The sequence below is a fragment of the Saccopteryx leptura genome, chromosome 8 (genome assembly GCF_036850995.1).
Source record: "Saccopteryx leptura isolate mSacLep1 chromosome 8, mSacLep1_pri_phased_curated, whole genome shotgun sequence".
NCBI classification, from domain to species: Eukaryota; Metazoa; Chordata; class Mammalia; order Chiroptera; family Emballonuridae; genus Saccopteryx; species Saccopteryx leptura.
In genome coordinates, this window is record NC_089510.1 from 15304688 (window position 1) to 15330142 (window position 25455).

At 34.5% G+C, this 25455-nt stretch overlaps 1 non-coding gene across 1 annotated transcript; it reads right to left on the reverse strand.

The window, feature by feature from the left end:
* Window positions 1-20996: 20996 nt before the first annotated feature.
* Window positions 20997-21160, reverse strand: LOC136380160 (U1 spliceosomal RNA). The gene has a single exon (XR_010746854.1). It is a non-coding gene; the product is annotated as a U1 spliceosomal RNA (small nuclear RNA).
* Window positions 21161-25455: the final 4295 nt, after the last annotated feature.

Here is a 25455-nt window from a genome sequence, read left to right on the forward strand (position 1 = left end):
GGATGTCCTGCTTTGATATGGAAGGCACAGGAAAGAACCTTGATTCTGGAGCTTCATAGCAATTGGCACTTTGAAAAGAACTAGAACACAATTTACTGAACAAAGAAATGACTTGTAGAAGATTAAAGGTGCATAGCCAGGTCTTATGAAAATCTGTATACCATAATATATTTCCATTGCCACAGATGCCGATTAGAAGGTTTTAAGTAGCATGATGACATAACATTCAATATGAAACAATGTCACCTGGGAACCCTCTGGTGATGAATTGTTAGGAAGCAAACTTGGAAGTTGATAATTGTGCAGATTCCAGATATAATTTGAGCATAGAAAAAAAAATCTGATGGATTGATTGCAAAGAGTGATGAGGAAAGTGGAAGGTGGAAATGAAGTAGGCTGAACAAGAAACAGATTGGAGGTAGGTGGAAGCAGAGAAGTACAGTTCATACTAATTCACCAGGGAGAGTCCAACAAGAGCTTCCATAGCACTAGCAAGTACTAGTATGGTATTTAGAGTACAGGGTGGGGAAAAGTAGGTTTATAGTTGTTCATATGGAAAATTATGCAATAATTAATAAATACAAATATAAGAATATATTCAGAACTCTAACACTACTTTTGCCCCACCCTGTATATGTTCATTCAAAGTCAGGAAATACATTCAAGAACTGTAAACATGGCCCTGGTTAGTTGGCTCAGTGATAGAATGTCTGTCCGGCATGTGGAAGTCCTGGGTTCAATTCCTGGTCAAGGCACACAGAAGAAGCACCCATCTGCTTCTCCACCCTTCCCCCTCTCCTCTCTCTCTCTCTCTCTCTCTCTCTCTCTCTCTCTCTCTCTTTTCCCCTCCTGCAGCCAAGGCTCCATGGGAGCAAAGTTGGCCCAGGTGCTGAGGATGGCTCTATGGCTTCAGCCTCAGGTGCCAGAATGGCTGTGGGCACAAGGGAGCAGTGCCCCAGAGGGGCAGAGCATCGTGCCCTTGTCAGCATGGTGGGTGGATCCTGGTCAGGTGCATGTGGGAGTCTGTCTGACTGCCTCCCCGATTCTAACTTCAGAAAAAACACAAAGAAATACAAATAAAATAAAATAATAAAATAAAATGATTATAAGCATGGGTCCTAGCCAGTTATCTCAGTCAATTAGTGCATCATACTGAAACCACAAGGTTGCGGATTTGAGTTCCAGTCAGGACATATATGGGAAGCAAGCAATGAATGCACAACTAAATGGAATGACAAAATGAATTATTCTCTCTCTTTCTCTCTCTGTCTCTCTAAGATCAATCATAAAAAAAAATTGTCAGCATGGAAATGTCAAAAAAAATTGAAAGTCAGGGATCTATTGATAAAGGAATACTAAGATTGTACTAGGAAAGCCAATTTTAACTATTTTGATAAGTGTACTCCAATTTCTTTCTGCTAAATGGGATGCTAGCTTTAATGAGAAATGAAGGAGGTGAGAAAAAAAATTATTTAAACAAATAGTTTTGTACATTTTTAATTTTACCATTTAATTAACAACCACAGCTAAATATTTATAATAATCACTTTAAGAAAATAAATTCGTTCCTTATTAATAGAAAATTTGCCCTGGGGAAAATAAAAAAAAAGAACTATTATAAGAGATACAATTTAAAATTAAGTTTAGGTGATTATTTAGTATAATTTCTATTGATTTGATTATTTGAGCTTAACATAGTGTTTTTAATAATTAGTCAAGAAATGAAAACCATAGTTCAAAATAAATAAATATTCAATTCATTTTCTCTAAGTTTAGTTAATAGCTCCTTTTCGCATAGGCTACTTTCTTCCACAGCAAACACATTTGAGAAAATCTATTTTAAACTCAATGAGTACACAATTTATTAAAGTTATTAACATGGGAAATAAAGTAAAATGTTTCCGAGCATCACCAACATGAAGCCATTTTTAAAGGAAATGATACCTGCATGTCCTTTAAATGCCCGTGATATCTACCAGACAGCTGTCTGAAAGAAGGAAAGTTTGTACTTAGAAAAAAATCTAGTGTTTCATATTTATAAGATCTGCAAAAATATCTGCTGATTTAATAACGATGACTACTTTGTAAAAAGTTTTATATAAATACTAACTTGAATGACTAGACAAGCATATTTCTTTGGAAAGTATTACCTGATGCAAAATGTTAATTTAGCATGCTTTCTCAGTGATTTCAATGTAAAGATTTTATGTCTTAATTGTAAAATAAAATATACATGAAACAATGACAAACATTTTCTCCAATAATTGACTAGAGGAATTATTAAGAGTAAAGACACTCTACTTATTAATATGATTCTATATTCATATTGATAAATGTTAACAAAAATATTAAAACTTCAAGTAACTGAGATAATGTATGTAAAGTGTGTAGAAGACTACCTAGCACCCAGAAGAGTCAATGAAAGGACTTTCAAAACTCAATCCTAAGAAAATAAGCAAACTAAAATATGGGTTTAAAGTCTGAACAGACATCTCACCAAGGAAAATATACACATGGCAGATACGCACATAGAAAGATATTCAACATCATGTCATGAGAAGATTCAAAATGAAAACAAAATGAGATACTACTACATAGGTGTTAGATGGTCAAAATTCCTAACACAAAAATTAAATAGTAGCAAAGATATGGAGCAACAGAAAATCTCGTTCACTTATCAAAAATGATAAAAGTATGGTAGTTTCTTTTTTTTTAATTTTTTTTTTACTTTTATTAATTTTTAGAGAGGAGAGAGAACAAGAGAGAGAGAGAGAGAAAGAGAGAGAGAGGAGAGAGGAGCAGGAAGCATCAACTCCCATATGTGCCTTGACCAGGCAAGCCCAGGGTTTTGAACCGGCGACCTAAGCATTCCAGGTCAACGCTTTATCCACTGCACCACCACAGGTCAGGCCGAAAGTATGGTAGTTTATTACAAGACTAAACATACTTATATCATACAATCCAGCAATTATGCTCTTGTTAATTTACCCCAAATGATAGAAAACTTACATATACACAAAAACCTGCACATGATGAATGTTTATTTATAACAGCCTTGTTCGTAATTGCAAAAATATAGAAGAAACAAAGCTATATGTACAGTACTGTGAAATGATGTTATAAAAATATTTAATCATATTCTATCATAACTTTCTTTCATTATTGCTATATATCATAATTTTCTTTGTTCATTTTATGCCATTTGTTTCATCTCTACACCATTTGTTTCTTATTTTTATATTCGTCAGGTTTAAGTAAAACACTGCATTACCAGTACAACTGGTTTCATATTTGCAAAGACAATTTCCTCTTGGTAGACATCTTGGGAGGGGTTTGATGAAAACTATCCAAGACACAAAACACAAATTGCCGAACCGTCTGGGATAACAGTTGAAATGGTGCACACGGAGATGGTAGTGCTGCCGGAAGCTGGTCCACACTGTTGTAAGCCCAGCTGGGCAACCCTTGCTGCACTGCCAGACACGGAGCAGTCATGGCTAGTGATTGTGGTCATAAAGTCGAATGGTCGTAAGTTGCATAGGTCATAAGTCAATATTTGTATTTGTTTTCAAGCCATGAAAGACATGGAAGAAGTTTAAATGCATATTGCTAACTGAAAGAAGCCAATCTGAAAATGTGACATATTGTGCTATTCCAAGAAGGCAAAACTATAGAAAGAGTAAAAAAAGTAAATAGTTGTCAGAGGTTCAGAGGACAGGTGGGGAGATACTAGGTAGTGAACTGGAGGTATTTTAAGGCAGTGAAACTGTTTTGGATAGCACTATAAGAGTGGATACATGTCACAGTTTTCAAAACCCATAAAATATTCAGCACAATGAATACACCTTATGCAAACTATGAACTTTAGTTAATGATGATTCAATACCGATTCATCAGTTGTAACAAATGCACAGCACTAATGCAAGATACTATAAAGAGCAGGAAGTTGGGAAGAAAAAGGAGGGACTGTATATGAGAACTCTATGTACGTGTTGTTCAATATCTTCTTTGCACCTAACATTAAATGAAAAATAAGTCAATCAATTAAAATAACCAGAACAAGCATCATATACAAGAAATCTTTATATCTTATAACTGCATTGCTCTGGGAAAGTAATTCACAAACTAAAGTATGTTCAAAGTCATGAATATCAAATGAGATACTGCAGTTAAAATGCTAACTGTATATATGGCATCTAATGACCCTCAATAAAAAATGGCTGTTTGCCGATAATTGTGCTCCTTGGAGGATGGTTATCTGAAAAACCATCAGAATTTAAGTTCTATGAGATCATAATTTGAATAATGAGAAAAATTGGAAAGAATAAAATATTAATTTTGTATTCCTAAGCAGGTCATGGACACTAATGATTAAAATTTATAAGGAAAAAATCGTTTTAAAAATAAAATACATTTCTTAAAGTAAGAAAATAGATCCCATCTAATAAAGAAATAGTGAAGTATCAGTGGTGACTGTATGGCCAGGAGCCACCATTGTGGCCATTCACATGCAAGTTTGCATTAGATTTGGAAAGACAGTAATGAAACAATGGAGCCAAGATCTGGTGAACCATCATCTTTAATCCTAGCTTGCACCTGGCGGGCAAGTAAAAACACACACTGGGCTCCAAAACCCACTCATTCAGTGCTCACAAAGCTACTGACTTATCCGAGTTTCCTAGAATCAAAGGTTTCTAGCTCACTAGCATTACTCACCTCTGTTCCCCATCTCCTTCCTTCTCCCTGCACAAACTCTGCACAAACTGGCTTCTAGTTCAGCATCCTGTCATCTTGGCTGTTTCTCCTCTCCTCCACGTGGCCTTTATCTGCTCTCCTTTCTCTGCTCTCTCCTCTAATGCTAATCTCAGGAACCGAAAGAGAGCAAACTCCCAGTCTGCCCCATTTTATAGTGTAGAAATCAAAACCTTTAATCCAATATACAAACAAGGAAGTCTCTGATACATAGTCCTTTAGGGTGGGAAATGCTTAGTCTTAAAACTAACGCTAGGGCAGTGGTTCCCAACCCCCAGGCCGTGGACCAGTACCGGTCCATGGGATATTTGGTACTGGTCCGCAGAGAAAGAATAAATAACTTACATTATTTCCATTTTATTTATATTTGAGTCTGAACAATGTTTTATTTTTAAAAAATGACCAGATTCCTTCTGTTACATCTGTCTAAGACTCACTCTTGACCCTTGTCTCGGTCACGTGATACATTTATCCGTCCCACCCTAAAGGCCGGTCCGTGAACATATTTTCTGACATTAAATCTGTCCGTGGCCCAAAAAAGGTTGGAGACCACTGCCTTAGGGTATAACAATCTTGTCTGCTTACAGCCTGTCCCCCACACCCAATGCAAACTATAAGTGAGCAAACCTATTTATCATATTTACAAGCTTATTTGACCAACAGTGACCAAGAACATACTTCTGGTTCTCTCTAATTTGCTTTTCTCATCTCCTTCAAAAACTTGTCATCAAACTATAAATGATAGGGGGAAAAAACATTTAAAAAACTAATTATACTCAAACGTTGATGCAGAGTTGGGGAAAATATGTGAAATGAACTGAATATTTTCAAGACAGTTCATGTCTACAGATCAGAAGCACAGATGACTCTTACACATTTACTTTCAGAAAAAATAGTTAATGAGCCAAACCACAGAGATTTGTGAAAGTGCCAAAAAAAATTGAAGTCAAATATTATTGCAATTTTCCAAAATGAGAAGTACAGGGATTTTAAAACTGCATATCAGTTAGCCAATAAGTTTGACATGTGTCTTTGGCAAACTTCTGAAAACAGATTATGTAGCAGATGGTTGTGAGGATTTCATAAGTATAGTGTTGATCACTAGGCACCAACATAAATTCACGCGGCACAAATCATATTAAAGTAACTGCATTTTCATTAAGACTGTGGCATTCAGGCCAGTAGACTAGGGGGGACAAAAATCTTAAAATCTTGAATATAACAAAAACTTTTGCAAAGATTTATATCAAAATTTATATGTGCCTCTAAGATAGTGCTGGCATGACAATGTTATTGTGGATTTTTTACCCTTGTGGTCAATCTACGAGCCACATCCTCCCAACTCTTCCTGATGTTCTTTCAGTGACTGAGCCTAATAGGCAGCTGACAGGTGGAGGCAGAGGGAAGTGGATCTCAGGATGCCTTGGGACCTTTGCTGTCCTGCCTCTGGGCTCAGTACCAATAGAAGCTAGCTTTGGTGCACAACTTGCTCAGTCTCGCACACACCCAAGCCCAACAGAGGCAGCAACAGACTGTGGGTCACTTGTAGCTCCAAGCAGGTTGCTGAGGGCCATGCACAGACAATGTGTGACACCAGAGGCCCTCCCAAGAGACTCAAAATCAGCACACCCAGTGGACAGATTCAGACATCAGAGCAGGAGCCAATAAACTTACAAGCAGCATATCTAATGGATGATATTGGCTGGCACTAAACTCTGCTGAGGTAAATTCTGCTTTGTGAGGTCAGCACCTGCACAACAGCTCACATGATGCAGTGGAGGTTAAGCCTTACAATCAGCCAGCCTGAGGTTTGAAATAACACACGAATGGGTCAATAGCAATCAAGACACAATTACAACAGAAGAGCCCACATAACCCTCACAAGAGACATTGTTGGAGCACCCAACTAAGGTGACCAAGGAGACAATGCCACTGCGTGCCACAGGACACCTACTAATGGGACTACCTCATGAAGACTGGGAGCCATGGCAGATCTATATAATACAGCAGGGGTCCCTAAACAACGGCCCGCGGGCTGCATGCGGCCCCCTGAGGCCATTTATCCGGCCCCCGCTGCACTTCTGGAAGGGGCACCTCTTTCATTGGTGGCCAGTGAGAGCAAAGCACGACGTTGCTCACGAACAGTACTACTTCCGGTGACACAGGACGCACGTGTCACAGCTCCAGAAGCGTGTCATATCACTTGTTACGGCTAGCAGTGACAAATATGGAACCGGACATTGACCATCTCATTAGCCAAAAGCAGCCCATAGTTCCCATTGAAATACTGGTCAGTTTGTTGATTTAAATTTACTTGTTCTTTATTTTAAATATTGTATCATATTTGTTCCCATTCTGTTTTTTGTTTTTTTTTTTTACTTTAAAATAAATATGTGCAGTGTGCATAGGGATTTGTTCATAGTTTTTTTTTATAGTCTGGCCCTCCAACGATCTGAGGGACAGTAAACTGGCTCCTTTTGTAAAAAGTTTGAGGACCCCTGATATACAGAAACAAACACAGAGGCAGCCAAAATGAGAAGTAAAAGAAACAGGCCCTGAATTCCAGAACAGGATAAAACTCCAGAAAAAGAAATAACTGAAATGAAGTTAAGTAATTTAACAGATATAGAGATCAAAGTAATGGTTACAAGAATGCTCAACAGTAGGCAAAAGGACATCAAACCATAAAAAGGAATAGTCGGAAATAAAGAATACAATATATGACATCAAGGATACACTGAAAAGAATAAACACTTGGTTGTAAGAAGCAGAAGATCAAATTAGTAATTTGGAATACAACTTAGGAAGAAATAACCCAACCAGAGAAGCAAAACGAAAAAAAAATTAAGAAGAATGAGTATAGTTTAAGAGACCTTTGAGACAATATGAAGTATAACAACATCTGTACTATATGCATATTCCCCCCAAAAAGAAAAGAAAAAAAATGATGGAAAACCTTCCTAATCTGATAAAGAGAAAAGAAACAAAACTCAAGAATGCACAAAAAGTCCCAAACAAGATGGACCCAAAGAGGCCCATATGAAGACAAATCAAAATTAAAATGGCAAAGTTTTAAGACAAAGAGAGAACTTTAAAAGCAGCAACAGAAAAGCAGTTACCTACAAAGCAGATCCCATAGGCTATCAGCTAATTTCTCAACAGAACATTTCAGGCCAGCAGGGATTGGCACAAAGTATTTACAGTGGTAAAAAGTAAGAATCTATAACTAAGACTACTTTACCAAGCAAAGGCATCATTTAAAATTAAAGGAGATATAACAAGGTTCCCAGACAAGAAAAAGCTAAATGAGTTTGTTACTACCAAACCAGTATTAAAAGAAATGTTAAAGGGTCTGCTTTCAAGGAGAAGTAGAAGAACGAAGAGTGGAAGTGATGGAGGAGAAGTCGATGATGATGACAACAAAGGAGAAAAAAAAAAGAGGAGTATATTGAAAGAGTAAAATGGCACTAAATATGTACCGTACCTAACAATAATTACTTATAACAAATGTGAATAAATTAAATGTTCCAATCAAAAGACATAGGGTAGCTGAATAGATAAGGAAGCAATACCCATATATATGCTGATTACAGAGATAAAAGACATGGAAAACCCTTAAATGTATGTTGCTGAGTGAAAGAAGCCAATTCAAAGGGGTGCATTGTATTTTTCTACTAGGGATATCACAACAAAATGCTATAGACAGGGAGGTTTAGCAGACATGTCTCACTGTTGAGGAGGCTGAAAGTCCAAGGTCAGAGGCAGCTGGTGTGGCTTCTCCTCAGGCCTCTCTCCTTGGCTTGGAGTGGGCCGTCTTCTTGCTGTGTCCTCACTTGGCCTTTTCTCTGCTTGTTTATATCCCTGAAGTCTGTTTCTCTTCTTATAAGGACATCAGACATATTGGATTAGAGTATACCCTTATAATCCTTAATTCATTTCTTAAAAACCTATCTGTAAATATAATCACAATGGTGGTTAAAATTTCAAGACATAAATTTTGTAGCCACAGTTCAGTCTATAACAGCAACATTTTTTTTTTTTTTTATGATTTCTACTGTATGACATTCTGTGAACAGAAAAACTATGGAGACAGTTACAGTTTCAGTTACCTGACCAGGCAGGCGGTGGTGCAGTGGATAGAGTGTCGGACTGGGATTCTGATGATCCAAGTTCAAAACGTTGAGGTCACCAGCTTGAGCACAGGGTCACTGGCTTGAGCATGGGATCATAGACATGACCCCATGGTTACTGTCTTGAACCCTACAGTCGCTGGCTTGAAGCCCAAGGTTGCTGACTTGAGCAAGGGGTCACTCAGTCTGCTGTAGCCTCCGCCTTCTAGGCACATATGAGAAAGCAATCATTGAACAACTAACGTGCCACAATGAAAAACTGATGCTTTTCATCTCTCCCTTCCTGTCTTTCTCTCCTGATCTGTCCCTCTTTCTGACTCTCTCTCTGTCTTTTTCAAGAAATATATAAATAAATTAAAAATTCAGTGGTTTTTAGAGATCATAAGAAGTGGAAAAAAATGAATAGGGTAAACAAAAAAGGATTTCTAGGTCAGAGAAACTATTCTGTTTGATACTAAAATGGTGGATATGTTATTATATGTGTGGCCAAATGTAGCATTATGGCTGTGAGCATACTAAATGTAGTTTATTTTTGTATTATTGTTTATAAATTATCATGTTATATATATATCTATGACAACTGTAAACCTATTTCTTCTCCTGCCTGTACATTTGCCAAACCCTGTAGAAAGTACAACACCAAGAGTGAACCCTGAAGCCAACTATAGACGTTGGATGATCACGCCGTGTCAGCTAGGTTCATCGGTTGAACAAACGCATTGTTCTGGTGGGGGATGTTGAGAGTGTGGGAAGCGGAAGGTGTGTGGGAGCAGGGGGTACATGGAACTCAGTGCATTCTATCCAGTTTTACTGTGAAACTAAAACTTCTCTAAGACTATTTTTTTAAAAAAAGATAAAGATTACATATTAGTTTCCTAGGTTGCTTCAACAAAGTACCACAAACTGGGTAGCTTAAAACAACAGAATTTTTTTTTCCTTAGGGGTCTGGAGGGTAGAAGTATGAAATCAAAGTGCTGGCCAGGCCTGGCTTTCTCTGAAAGCTGTGCGCAATCCTTCCCAGCTTTGGGTTATTTGCTGCCAGTCTTTGGTGTTCCTTGGCTTACTTACAGCTATGTAACTTCAATCTCTACCTTTGTCATTATGTGGCATTGACCTGTCTGTCTCCATGTGTTCACGTGGATGCCTGTTCATCAAGGAACCAGCATAATGGATGAGAGGCCACCCTTTTCCACTATGAGCTCATTTTAATCAATTTTATTGGCAATGACCCTTTATCCAAATTAGGTCACATTCTTTAGTACTGGAGGTTAGGGTTTCAATATATCTTTTTCGGGAGAAGGGTTGGGGGTGGGGCATAAAATTTGACCCATAGCATGACTATACGGTTGTTTCTGATCTAGCTTCTGACTTCCCCTGCATTCACTTTCTTCCCGTCTCCTCCTCATCCGTTGTGGTGCTGCCATCATTGCTGGCCTGCAGACCTGTCAAACATGTTTCCACACGGGGGCCTTGGCAGCTGTAATTTCTCCTGCTTGGAATACCCCTCCCTAGAGATAGTTGTGTGCCTCACTTCTTCACTTGAGTCGGATCTCAGCTCAGAAATCTCCTGAGAAAGCCTTCTTGGGGCAACAGATCTGCTACACTGACGCTTTTTTTTTCTCATTATAAGCCCTTTTGTTATGTGATGTTTCTTTTACTTAATATGTTCAAATATATGATCATTTAAAAATATTGTATCTCCACGGATGAACACACAATATGAGATGTGTTGTAGAATTGGGCACTTAAAAACTATATAATTATTTTAACCAGTGTCACCCCACTAAATTTAATTAAGAGAAAATAAATATATTATATCTCTAGATAATGAATTGGCTTAGTATTCATTCGATAGATATTAAGTGTGCGAATGATGAAAGTCTGATGAAATAGCATTAGTCAATCACCATCCCAGTCATTGTATCCTCAGCCCATGAGATGCACAGATAACCTACATACAGTTTTTCTCTTCGCATGTGTGTACCCCCTGTGTTGTTCTTTGTGACTTTCTTTTTTTTTTCTTTTTTATTTATTTCTTTTTATTTTTTTTATTTTTTTTTATTGTATTTATTTTTAATGGGGTGACATCAGTAAATCAAGATACATATATTCAAAGATAACATGTCCAGGTTATCTTAAAGTTCAATTATGTTGCATACCCATCACCCAAAGTCAGATTGTCCTGTCACCCTCTATCTAGTTCTCTTTGTGCCCCTCCCCCTCCCCCTTCCCTCTCCCTCTCCTCCCTCCCCCCGTAACCACCACACTCTTATCAATGTCTCTTGGTCTCACTTTTATGTCTTTGTGACTTTCTTAATTGCAGATTGGATTTAGCTCTTTCTTACTAGATTGAAGTTTGCTCTTTTACAAGAGTTGGTTCTTAGAATTAGAGATTAAAGAAAAAAGCTTATATCATAAACATTATCTTTAAACATCCCTTAAATCCCATAAAAGTATAATTTTGTCATGATTTTAGAAAAATTCACATTCAAAATGTAATTTTGCAGCATCTACAATTACAATAGGAGAAATAAATTTTGTACAATTAAAATTGTGTAAGATAAATACAAAAGTTACCTAATGTAATAAGTAAATAAGAAAAAGCTAAGAACTATATGATTTCATGCATAGGTGGAATATAAAACTGAGACTCATGGACATAGATAAAGTGAAGTGGTCACCAGATGATTAAGGCTAATATAAAACCTTGAGCTAAGCAAAAATATAGGGGTCTATGATTTCAAAGGAGGAAAGACAAATTCAGAGGAAGATAAGAAGATAAAATATTTCGTAAACAAAGGTTCCCCTGCTTGGAAAGTAAGTCTCACAGGGGTAAACTATATCTCTTTTATTAGCGCTCTTCTTGGTATGCGACCCCTTTCTAATGTAAATCTTCTACTTTGTTATGCAGAGCTTCCCCTGTGTCTGCAATTCCTCAATCCAGATGCCAAAGAGGCATATTTTGCGGTGGCATATTCTGCTACATGCATAAGCTATGTAACAATAGTAAAATGACCTCATTGAACATCTGGAACATTCAACAGAGACACCAGAAAGGCCTTACATTAGGAGTAGGGCTAACCTACGCCCAGAACACAGGTTACTCTAGACCCACACTAAGATAACTGAAAAATAAGTCTTCAAAGAATCAAGCTGAACTATATTGAAATTAACTACCTGTCAGAACAAAATTCAGCACTCTTTAAAGAATAATTTTAAAAAAGCATTAGACACTCAAAAAATAACATCTACCAAATTCAACTTATAGTAAAACTGAATAGATATGCAGATAATCAAGAAGTCAATCAATATAATACAAACACACCCATAAATGACAGAGATGAAAAAATTAGCATACAAAACTTTAAAACAGTTATTATAAATATGTTCAAGGAATTTAAAAAATCTTGTCATTCTCTTCCCATTATGTTAATTTTCTTTTGATAGAACTAGTTTTCCTTTTAAAATATTCTCCATGTTAACTTTCACTTTTAAATTGATGCTTGTCTTATTTTAATTTTTGGTATTTATATTATTTATTTGATTTTAACCAAAAAATTTTAAATATTGAGTATTAAAAATATATTTAAAATATTTAAATATTTTGTCCTTTGAATATTTATATAACAACTTTATTTTAGTTCTATTTCTATTTTTAACTTTTTAAAAATTTTCTTTAAATAGTTGGTTGAATTACTGTTAACTACCTTAATGGATTTAGAAATTATCCATTTCAAGTTCCTGTCCCTAATTTATTTTTAGCTAATGTGATCTGAGGTACTTATAATTTCATATTAATTGCTTATTCATTTTTCTTATATTATTTTTATGTTATATTGGGTAAAGTCATTATTTTTCCAATAGTTCTGACAGAGCATATAAAGAATGAAGGATTTGAGAACAGTAATATCTGGGATAACTTCAAATTCTTTATTCATTACTTAAAAGATTTAATTTCCCAAATCCTAATTACAACTTACAAAGAAGACCTATAACATAATGATTCATTAAAAAAAAAATCTGAGATACTGAAAAGAACATAAATTAGGCTTTCTCTAAACATTTATGCAGCTTCCAAGTGTGAACAGTACACTTATTAAAACATGGTACCTCAGTTGGTTAGAGAGTTGTTCTGATATGCCAAACTACAGGTTTGATCCCTGGTCAAGGTCATACAGGAAATCAACCAATGAATGCAAAAATAAGTAGAACAACAGATCAATGTTTCCCTTTCTCTCCCTTCTTTTCCTTTTAAAATTAATAAATAAATAGAAATTTTAAAAATTAACTTTAAAAAAAAAAGAATAATCAGATAGTGTTTTAGGAAACAATCCAGTGCTAACCTAATGTTTTCTTGTTCGCAGGTTTAAATACCAGAGACTCAAAAAGAGCCTCGTGGAATGTGCAATAGTTCAGCTCAAGGAGCTTACTGGTTGGAGAATGGGGACAAGCCTGAAACTTCTGCATATCCAGAATTACAGGGGCCCTTCAGTGTCTCGACACCAATCCCGAGGAATTCTACTGCCTCCTACTGTTAGGTACAGGTTATCATGATGGTAACATCTATTTCATGATACCCACTGACCTATCCAGGGTTGAATTTCTGGAAAGAGTTAAAAGTGGAACGGCTCTTTTCTGTCTACCATTGAAAAGCTTCCAGATTTAAGAACTATTATCAATAACCTGCTTGTTAGATTAAATATCTATCACTCTGTCTAGAGCCTAAGAATGATTTCAGGGAAACTATATATAAGCCATATTTCTGGTCAACTCCAGCCTGAAGTGAGACGTCTGAGGAAAGAACAATGGGTATAAAAATGGAATACCAAAAATGTCTTGGAAGACACCAAAAAGGTCACTTTCTAGTTAATTCTGTACAACCTAGTTTTTCAAATTAGCCCACCACAATTTCAACTTTTCTAAATAAAGCCACTTAAAAAAATAAAAGAGAGAGAGAGAAAGTAATCAGGGCTTAAGATATAAAGATGTTTGGAGTTCTTTAAAACTACCTGTTCTGTTGGTTTCTCCTATTGGATGTACTGGCAGAAAAAATTAAAAAAAAAAAAAAAGAGCTTTGGTGTCTCTTGCTATAATGGCACTAGTTCTGTTGGATTAAGACTTCATACTTATGATGTCATTTGACTTTATTTTTCCTCTTAAAGGCCCTATATCCAAATACAGTCACCTTGGGAGTTAAGGATGTACATGGTGAGGTCTTGTGGGTGATTTAGTCCATAGCAACTATTGTTACAGGCATCACATAAATGAAATGCAGAGTATGAAATAAAAATAATTCACAAATTATAAAAAACTTTTATATGGCCATGGCTAATTGTCCCAGTAGTAGAGCATTGGCCCAGTGTGTGGATGTCCTGGGTTCTATTTCTGGTCAGGGCATACAAGAGAAGAGCTCATCTGTTTCTCCACCCTTCTCCCTCTTACTTTTCTCTCTCTTCTCCTCCTATAACCATAGCTCAATTTGAATGAGTTGCCCCAGGCACTGAAGATGGCTCCATGGCCTCCACCTCAGGTGCTAGAAAGAGCTTGGTTGCTGAGCAATAGAACAACACTCCAGATGGGCAGAGCATCACCCCCTAAATGAGCTTTCTGGGTGGATCCTGGTCAAAAATGCATACCAGAGTCTGTCTCTGCCTCATCACCTCTCACTGAATAATAAAAAAAAATTATAAAGTTAAAAAACACACATACCATACAGAACATTATGTTTTAGGAATATATACATGTATTCAAACTCTAAGTAAAGAATGAAAATTTAAAAATCCATACTTGGTTGATTTGTTAACTTCTGCTGTAGTTAATGAGAGTGAGGCTACTGTGTCTGAACACACAGAAGATGTATATAGTGTGGTTGATGTTCTAGTGCTTAACTTGACTAGTACATATGTGATGATTTATTTTATTATTCTTATTCACTTTCATTTCAAATTCTATACTTCTTATCCTAATGTCATTTACTGTAAGCTATATTCAGTTTAGGCATGTTAAAAAAGAAAAGGATCTTATTATTGATGAAATATAACATATCCTTTCATACCAATGACATATTTTACCATTCAAATTGTAAATCATTATTTTTGTTTAATTGATTTCATATCATTAGCATATATTTTTATGAACTTATTCTAAATGAAAGCAAGTTATATATCTTTTATAATTTAAAATAATAGTGTATTTTCCCCCAGAGTCAAATTTTGATTTTCTTTTATATTTCATCCAGAACATAATAAAATAAATGTATTTTAGTAGAACTGCACATTTAATATCCTATTTTTCTGTGTTCCTTTTACTGAACTTTTTACACTCAAAAATATTAATGTCTTAGATATATAAAATGATATGCAAATTTTCTTTTTTTTACTTTTAATTGCAGATTTGATGGTTTGTAATCCTAAAGGTCACCCCCACCTCACTCCCCACTCTCCACATTCCATGAGACAGTAGAGCAATCAACTTTCAGTTTTTATAATTGGAAATTGTATCACTTGTCTGTGTCAGGTTCTCTGATTGATTGTAAAAAGCATTATGCTTATTTTGGTAATTAACTTCAATCCCTGTACAGTCAATTAAAAACATAACTCTCAGTAATCTACTAAAATGTAAGAAATTTAAATGTCTGTCGCTATCCAAAACTCTGCTAAATTCATTTCAGCAGAAAAGGTTGTCAAATTTCCAAGTAAACATATCATTATCTAGCACTCATGCATTATGAATTTTTTCTTCTCTTTTAGTTTTACATATCATGCATTTCATTATCCATTATTCAACTAGAGAGCATGCCCACTCTACAAATTTTATTTAATATACCATGTGAGAACACATAGTTGAATTACTAGTGCAATGACAGAGTCAGGTCTATGGGACTAGGTATTTTACAATTAATTTAGTGTAACAATGCTAACTTAAGTCTGCATTAGTACTTTTCAAACAACTTAGAAAAGTAATTGCAGTGTACACAGGACAAATAATAGGAATGGCTTGCCTAGTTTATTACTCTACAAAAGAATTAGTATAAAGTCAATTTAAGAATGATTTTAAACACAGTTATTAATATTGTTTGTCATGCAGAACTAACTCAAGGAAGGTAGAAGTTGTTATTAAAACATTAGTTTAATTCCTTCTATCATGACAAAATTATCATAAAACAGTACATAGTCATAAAAGAACACTTTAATGAAGTCTTGGAATAATTAAAGGTGTACCATGATAGTATGCTGCTTATTAAAGAAGTCTAATAGAACATTTTCTTTTTCTTGTTTTCAAGGTAATGCGATAAATTTAATAAAATTGGTTATCTTATATTTTATATATTATATATACATACATATGCAATTGGCAGCAGTGCCATTTTTGTTTGTTTTGATAAAGATCACTGCTTTTATTCCAAATGCATGAAGTAGAAAATGTTGATCGACTATAATATTCACACTGACGGTTTTGGTTTTTGTCTTTTGTCTTTCCATACAAAGTGGAGTTAAAGGCAACACAGGCAAGGGTGAGATACTGAAAATCAGAATGGATAAAGAAAAAGAAAAACACAGTTTCTGTTTTCCCTAAAACTATGCTTCAACCAAATTTACAATCTTTTGTTATTATCCTAGAAAACAAAGCATTCATTCTTATATGCTTCTATTAGTGTTCCTTAAAACTGTTTTTTTGTTTTTGAGATACTGTTTGGTATTTTATAAGGAAAAATGTTAATTTTGATTTTATTGTTAATTGTTTTCTATCTTAAACAAATATAATTTAATCTCTAACAGAAAAACTCTTGTTTTTTAAATAGGTGTTAAAAATCTTTATGGATTTCTAATAATGGGGAATAGATTATATTATTTCCCCAAAACAATTTTAATTAAAAGAATAAAACACCTATCAAAATTTCTAAGTACACTCTATATTATAAAAAATCTGTACAATTTAGTCAATTTGCATAAAATAAAATTCTGGTTCTCAAATACCTAACAAGTTCCACCTTTATACAGGCTTTATGGTATATTATTGAAGTATCTAAAAAAGTCATTCAGAAAAATCTTCAGCTGATAAGACAGCAACTGAAGTATAAGAATCCCATGAATTTAGTAAAAAAATCATGTATTTGAATTCTATTACCTTTTACTCTTGAGAAGCAGAAGTTTTGCAACTATTAGATATAAGAATTTCTGAGTACATAGCCCACAAATCTATTGATTCCAGCATACAAGATGTATACTGACAGTACACTTATTTTGTATTTTAAGACAGCTAAACAATACAGTTTTTGTGAGACTGACGTGCTGCCTACTGCGATAAAGAGGCCACTAGCAATACAGTTTTTATATGCATATTTATAACTAAGAAGTGCTGAATCAGGGGTGATTATGATTAGCGATTGCTCAAGCAATATCAGAATTTATAATGAGTAAGGGACAGCTTCATCTTTAATGCATAGTGGAGAAATATTTAAAAGAAATATATCACTGACCCCATGAACCAACTTGTTAAAATGCTCTAATCCAGATGAGGTGATGTTTATTCCAGGATGTTACAAAGGAGAGGAAGAAAGAAATTCCTGCTGAAACTCCAAAGAGATGCATCAAAGTTTATCCATTCCTCTTTCTTTATACTAACCTCTATTGTTATAATATATGAGTTGTTTTAGCAATCTTGGAGCAGAATGGAGTTATAATAGCTATTTCCATTTAGATATGCATTGATTCTATTTAAACTTTAAAGACTTGCTTTACTTTGAGACATAACATGGCATCCAGGTGCCGATTTATAGGATGGCATCAATAACAACTAACATTCTACAAACCAAGCTGTTTTAGATTGCTACATTAAAAAAAAAAATTGACTCCTGAGATATGGATAAAAAGGGTCATTTTCAGCAATTATTTCAGTTCCCAATACCTAATGTCTTCAAATATTACTTCAATATTGGTTATTGAGATATAGGTAATCATTTATAATTAATAATATTGTACTTATCTTACTTCTTACTTGCTAATTAATAATCTAAAATAACATCTTCTAAGTCTGTTTTGCAAGCTTAGACAATAAAATATGTACTCACTACAGTATTTTATTTTAGCACTGGCAAAATTATAAAAATCTGATCTTATATGAAATTTACAGACTAAATTTACCTCTCCTACATTCTTGGCTCCCTTCAGTTTATATTTCCATTCTATTACCACTTCAGAGATATCAAAGCATCTCTCTCCTTTTATAACACATCCTGTACTTCACCTATAATAGTTTGTTTTTATTCATTTACAACTCACTTCAAAATCTATGAATCAGGGAGGATTCCCTGGTCAGGGCACACAGAGGAGCAGCTCGGTGTTCCCATTTTTTTCTCCCTGCCTCTTAAAAAAAAATCTATGAATTAGCTTAAATGTTAAATACAAAATTATATAATATGTTATTTGGAAGAAAGTTGCAATAGAATTTTAAGAAGTAGTAAAAAATATGTTTACTTTCTTAAAAATCTACGCTTGTTTTGTAAAAAAAATTCTATTTTAAATTATGGTAAATTATTTTATATTTACCATTACCATTAATTTAAATGTGCTTGTAGATGTAATTAATAGTTTAAAATGTGAACAACGATGAACAGTTTTAGTTTTAAGCAATGGGTAGTTATAGAGTAGCTATTATTCAGGAAATTATTCTAAACACTCTGTAGGATTTCAAATATATTCAATAGGTCCCTGCCTTAAAAATAAGTAAGGATTTACTTAGAGAATTTGCATGGTGGCATTCATTCCAATACATTTGTTTTGCTACTAATTTATCCCTAAATGAATTGTCCATAAACATTTTTCCTGCTAAGGACATTAATAACTCCAATCCAGATATTATCACTAGAGATCACATTCAATTTTTCTGTGAAAGATTCCATCTTATTTCTAATATCAGACAGTGCAATAGGTAGCTAATTTTTTTGTCTATTTTCTTTTTTTTCTTGGTAGAATAAATACTGAAGCATGACTATAACCTTAAAATAAAAAATAATATTAAATTCAAATGTCATCATTAACATCAGCCACTATTGTAAAAGATAAACTGTGCTTCTCTCCAGGATAATGGCAAATAAAAAAAATCTCTTTAATAGAAAATATGAATGTACCTTTAGGAAATAAAATGCTTTATTAGTAAAGATAGTTGCACTCATCTGTGTGGGTTTGCAAATTCAGTTACAATGTCTCTGTCTATGTTGAGTGTGAGAGTTAGGAAGCTTAAAAAATGTAACATTTGTGTGTATTTTGACTTATCTTTAGATAAACACTTTTTTTTAAAAGAAGACTGAGTCAGAGATAGGGACAGATAGGAACAGACAGACAGGAAGGGAGAGATGAGAAGCATCAGTTCTTCATTGCGGCACCTTAGTTGTTCATTGATTGCTTTCTCATATGTGCCTCAACCAGGGGGCCACAGCAGACCAAGCTACCCCTTGCTCAAGCCAGCGACCTGGGGCTCAAGCTTTTGAACCCTGCTCAAACAAGATGAACCCATGCTCAAAATGCAACCTTGTGATTTCAAACCTGGGTCCTCTGCATCCCAGTCTGACACTCTATCCACTGCGCCACTGCCTGATCAGGGTAGATGAACACTTGATTAAAAATAATCATGCTTCCATTTTCAAATGCAGCATATTCCAATCACACCATTCCAGAATCCTGGAATATCATTTGGTCATAAAATGGATATATTGCATTTCTAATAAAAGAAAATATTTAGGCACAAAAAATAACCACATTCAAGATAGATCACCTAAAATTATATTGACATATTTTAAATTGTCTTATAGTACAATATATACATCTGAAAGTTTTAAAAATAGCTAGAAAGATGACATTTGAGATGTTACTCAGTTCAAGAAATAGAGCACCCTGTTTTAGTTTTAATGCACAAAGTGTGCCTCTCACCATTCCTACGCACCCTGATCGTTTCGAGAAAATATAAAGTGAACTTAGTGTAGTTTTCTTAATTTTATTTAAAGTAAATAAATTAGCCCTGGCTGGATAGTTCAGGGGGTGAAAGCATTGTTCCGAAGCACAGAGGTTGACAGTTCAATTCCTGGTCGGAGCACATACAGGAAGAGATCAATGTTTCTCTTCTCTCTCTTTCCCTTCCTCTCTCTCTTAAACATCAATAAATACAAATTTAAAAAATAAAATAAACAATAGTTTATTTTAATGCATGCTTAAATTTTCTCTGCTTTTGAACAATTTGAATAAACTCATTAAATAAGACTCATACTATGTCATTGTGATTTATTATTCCTGTTGGCAAATTATGGTTATAATTCTCATTCAGGTGGATTCATCATTAGAAGTCTGGGTTTTTTTTTCACCCCTTCACTGTACTTTGTAGCATAAATATACAGCAATCACTTTATTCACTTTACTATTCATGGATACCAGTGTTGTTTTCAGTCATTATTAACCAAGCTTGCTCAGATGCACCTGTAAAACTGTTTCTATGTCATGCACACTGAAGGTGAAATTCTATATATTATATGTATATTTAACTTTATTTAGTAATAACACCAAGTGAACTCAACTGCTCAATAGTAGATCTTAAAATCAGGGAAACTGGTTTTCCTGGCAAGTATGATGGTAGAGAGTTTATATAGATATATTCTGAAGCAATGGGGACGTTCTTTTATCCTGTGTCCAGTATTATACGTGGTCAGGCAGCGCTGAAACTGGGTTTCTACTAGGAAGCCTCGTAACATATGGAAATTTTTCTATAGGTTTTATTTTCCTTGACTGTCTAGAATTCAAGTCACATTTCTATTGTATATATAACTGAGAACAAAATTGCTGTTCCATAAACTATATATGCTTTCCATTTTAGCAGCTACATCCTAAATATTTTTTCCAAAGCCTTATACCAGTTTACATTCTTAGGAACAGTTTACTCCTAGCAACTCTTCTGTAACTTGGTAACACTGGAAATTGTCAGATGTCTTAACTTTTTGCCAGTCTGGTAGATGTGAAATGGTACCTTATTGTGGTTTTATTTTTCATTTCTAGATTGCTAATGAAAATTGACCCCATGAATAGCTTATTCTTGTGCCCATTTTTCTTTTGAGTTGTCTTTTTTCTTATGGGGAGTTCAAAAATATAGTCCCCCACTACCACAAATTATGCCGTCGAGCTTCTCACATTTGGGAAAATCACAGGGGTCAGCAAGTCCGGAGTGTGATGGATAAGCCTCGCCCCGGGGAAACCACCTTTGTGATCATAGAATTTCCCTTGCCAGGTAAGTATGTTGAGTTGTCTTTTTATTATAACTTGTATGTATCATTTGTATTCCATGTACTGGTTAAAATATCTTCTAATATGTGGTTTATCTTTCTAATCCTTTCATTATGTTTTTTTACAATTAACATTTTAATTGTCAGATTTATCAAATTTTTTTATTTACATTTACATTTTGACATTTCATTTTAAGTAATGTTTACTATCTAAAATATGATGATACATTTCTGCATTTTCTTCCAAAAGATTTAAAATTTTTCCTTATACAGTTAGGTCCTTTATCATATATAATTGATATTTTACCTTTTGGATATGGTATGTTAATAATCCTTAAAAAGTCAAAAATTATATTTAAAGGAAGTTGAAATTTATTTCAATAAGGACCAAGGGGACATCATTTAGAAAGTATTTTTAGAGCTATTATCTTAATGCCACAAAGCCTAGGAGAAAGACAGGATAGAAACTTATTTTTTAAATCTCCGATGGATAAACAATTTCTCCCATCAACCTTTATTGAAATTTCTATGCTTTCGCCACTGATTAGTATTGACAGTTCTAGCAGGTGTCAGGATTTGATACATTTGAGGGTCCCTTCCTGGACTCTATTCAATGTCTGGTTATATTGTTCGAACCTAACGCTAATAACAAACAGTAGCAGAACAGAGAGTCTTATTGTTGTCAAGCCCCTTTTTCTTGGTGGGAACTGAATTTCAATTTCCAGTGAATCCCAATGTTCATCATGTGATTCTGGTGAAAGCCTGTCACTGTTTTTGGAAAAGACAAGTCTTAAGGGAGAAACGTATATCATTTGTTAGGCTCTGCTATGACCTGAACGTCTGTGTCTGCTTCAAATTCATATGTTAAAATCTGAACCAACAAAGACTGTGGTATGAAGAGGTGGAGACTGTCAGAATGCAAAACCAGACATGGTCTGAAAGACAAAGCAATCATCAGAACCAGGCTAAGATATGACACAGATATTGAAATTTTCCAACAGGCAATTTAAACAAACTATGATTAATATGTTAAGTGCCCTAATGGAAAAAGTAGGCAACATGAAATAATAGATGAGTAATGTTAGCAGAAAGGTGAAAACTTTATCCAAATAAATGGATGAAAAAATACCTTGCAAATAGTAAGCTTGAGAAGGCTGGAGCCACTATATTAATATTGGCTAAAAGTAGATACCAAGGATATTATCAGATATAAAATAAAATTCATAATGATTAAAGTGTGGATTCAAACACACCAACTCCTAAATGTGAACACAGCTAATAATAACAGGGTTTGGAAATACATGAAAAAAGTCAGAGTTCAAGAGAAAATAGACAATTTCACATTGTAGCTCACAATATTAACACCACTCTTTCAACAATTTATAGATTAATAGATCAATAATTAATAAAGATATAAATGATTTTGACAAAACTAATGATTATCTTGACCTAATTGATGTCTGTAAAGGACTACTCTCAATAAATATAAAATAAATTCTGTTTAATTGCATATATTATATTCACCAAAATGGATCATGTGTTGTGGTAAGTCTCAATAAAAGGGTTGAAATAATTCAGAACATATCCTCTGGCCACAATAAAATTTAATTAAAAAGCAATTAACAATAACATATATAGTGAAATATGAAATTTTGGGAAGAAATAACACATTTCTATAGTTTGTAGATAAAAAATATCACAAGAAAATACAAACTAGTTTAAACTGAATGGAAACTATACATCAAAATTCATGAAATATAGCTTAAAATGCTTAATGGGTAATTTATTTTAAATATTATATTAAAAATTAAAAAGTATAAAATTATCTAAGTTACCACCCAAGAACTTAGAAAAAAAAGAATCAAGTCAAACAAAATAAGAAAATGGAAGGGAATAAGAAAAGGCAGATATCAACAAAATAGAAAACAGACATCTTGAAAACCAACAAAGATAAAGTTGCTTCTTTAATGATCAATAAGATTGAAACCCCCTAACTAGACTGAACAAGAAAATAATTGAGAGAAAACACAAATTAACAATATTAGAAGTAAAAGATTATCACTACAAACCTACACATATTAAAAGTATAAGAAAACATTATGAGCCACTGTGCCAATAAATATAAGTTAGATAACATGGACAAGTACCTTGGAAAAAAATCAATATACCAAAACAGACACCAGAAATAGAAAATTAGAATTAGCCTTATATTTATTAGAGTTAATTTATTATCAAAAACCCTTCCATAGAGAAAACTCCAGTCCCAATTATTTCATTTATAAATTCTATATTTAAGGAAAAAATAACACTAACCTTACAAAAGCTCTTTCAGAATATAAAGAAAAAACACTATGGCTTGTTTCATAAAGTCAGCATACCCAACCCTCGTACCAAAAGCTGACCATGTTTTTACAAATATTAAAAACAACTTTAATGACTATAGAAGTTAAAATACTAAAGTAATAGCAAATTAAATCTAGCATGATAAAAATATTTACCATGAATTATGAAGTGGAATTATCCTAGTAATGAAAAGATTAAAAATCAATAAGTGTAATTCACTATATTGACAAAATAAAAAAGAAAAATAGTATCACTTGAAAGGATTCAAAAAAGCACTTGAAATAATTCAATACCCATTCCTGATTTAAAAACAAAACAAACAAAAATGTCCAGCAAACTAATTCTTCAAGGTAATGAAGATTATCTTATAAAACCTATAGCTGGTCCTGGCCAGCTGGCTCAGCGGTAGAGCGTTGGCCTGGCGTGTGGAAGTTCCGGGTTCAATTCCAGGCCAGAGCACACAGGAGAAGTACCCATCTGCTTCTCCACCCTTCCCCTTCTCCTTCCTCTCTATCTCTCTCTTCCTCTCCCGCAGCCGAGGCTCCATTGGAGCAAAGTTGGCCTGGAAGCTGAGGACAGCTCCATGGCCTCTGCCTCAGGCACTAGACTGGCTCCAGTTGCAATGGGGCAATGCCTCAGATGGGCAGAGCATCACCCCACTGGTGGACATGCCGGGTGGATCCCGGTCAGGTGCATGCAGGAGTCTGTCTGTCTGCCTCCCAGCTTCTCACTTCAGAAAAATATAATAAATAAATAAATAAATAAATAAATAAATAAATAAATAAATAAAACCTATAGCTAACATCATATGAAATGCTGAACTATGAACACTTTTACCCAAGGAGTCATAAAATGTCCAAGCTAATCAAGCTGACTTCTAGTCAACATGATCCTGGATATATCAGCCATTATAACAGGCAATAAACAAGCAATATATAAATATCAGGAAAGAAAAAGTAAAACTATCTTCACTTACAGATGACATACTTGGTTATACATATATAAGAAAACTAAAGAATTAATAAAAAAATCTTTATAAATGAATAAGTGAATTCATCTAGATCACAGGATAAAAGATTGACAAAAACAATTGTATTTTTTCATATCAACAATAGTAGTTGAAAATATAATTTAATAAATATTGCATTACAATAGGATCAAAAACATAAGAAAGAACTAAAAAATAAATTTAACAAAGGATATGCAGGGTATATAAAAAGCAAATTTTTACAAAACAAACTAAACACAGGCTGAGAGAAGGAAAGAAAATGTAAGTAAATGGAGTTAGGAAGCATGTGAATAAACTGTCCTCTAGCCTCCAGTTGATACATGGTTTAACTGCAACTGTAATCAAAATTCTACCACCCTTTTTGCAAAATTTGATAAGCTGGTTTTATAAATCATAAAAGAAGCAAAGCAATTCAAAGCAGTCTCGTAAACAGAGTAACAAGACTAAAGGAGATATGCTACCTGGCCACCCATGGTCACTGGTGTGACTGTAAGGCCAAGGGGAATCCCTGTTTGGGGTGAGGCAAAGAGGAAATTTCATTCAGTGCAAACAGCTACATTTTGATACAGTGCCATGGTTGTTTTTGTTTGTTGGTTGGTTTTTGTTTTTAATTTGAGCCCAGTTAAGCCAGTTAAGCCACTCAGAGCCCTTCTTAGTAAGCACCTTCTTTCTCAGGGTCCACAAACTCTAACTTCAAAATACATTGTGGGAGAAATGTCATCAGGATGATTTGATAGGAAATTCTAGTGCTATGCCCTCTGCAAGAAACATCAATTTGAACAACTACCTGCACAGGAAAATACCGCAATCCAGGCTCCTGGGCAGCCCAGAGCCAGGCAGGTCAGCTGGGACCCAGCCTTTTGACCCATGCCAGCACCAGGCAAGCCCCCCTGATCCCAGGCTGTCAGTAGACCCAGCCACTGGCCTGGTGCCCCCGCAGACCCAACCTCCAGATG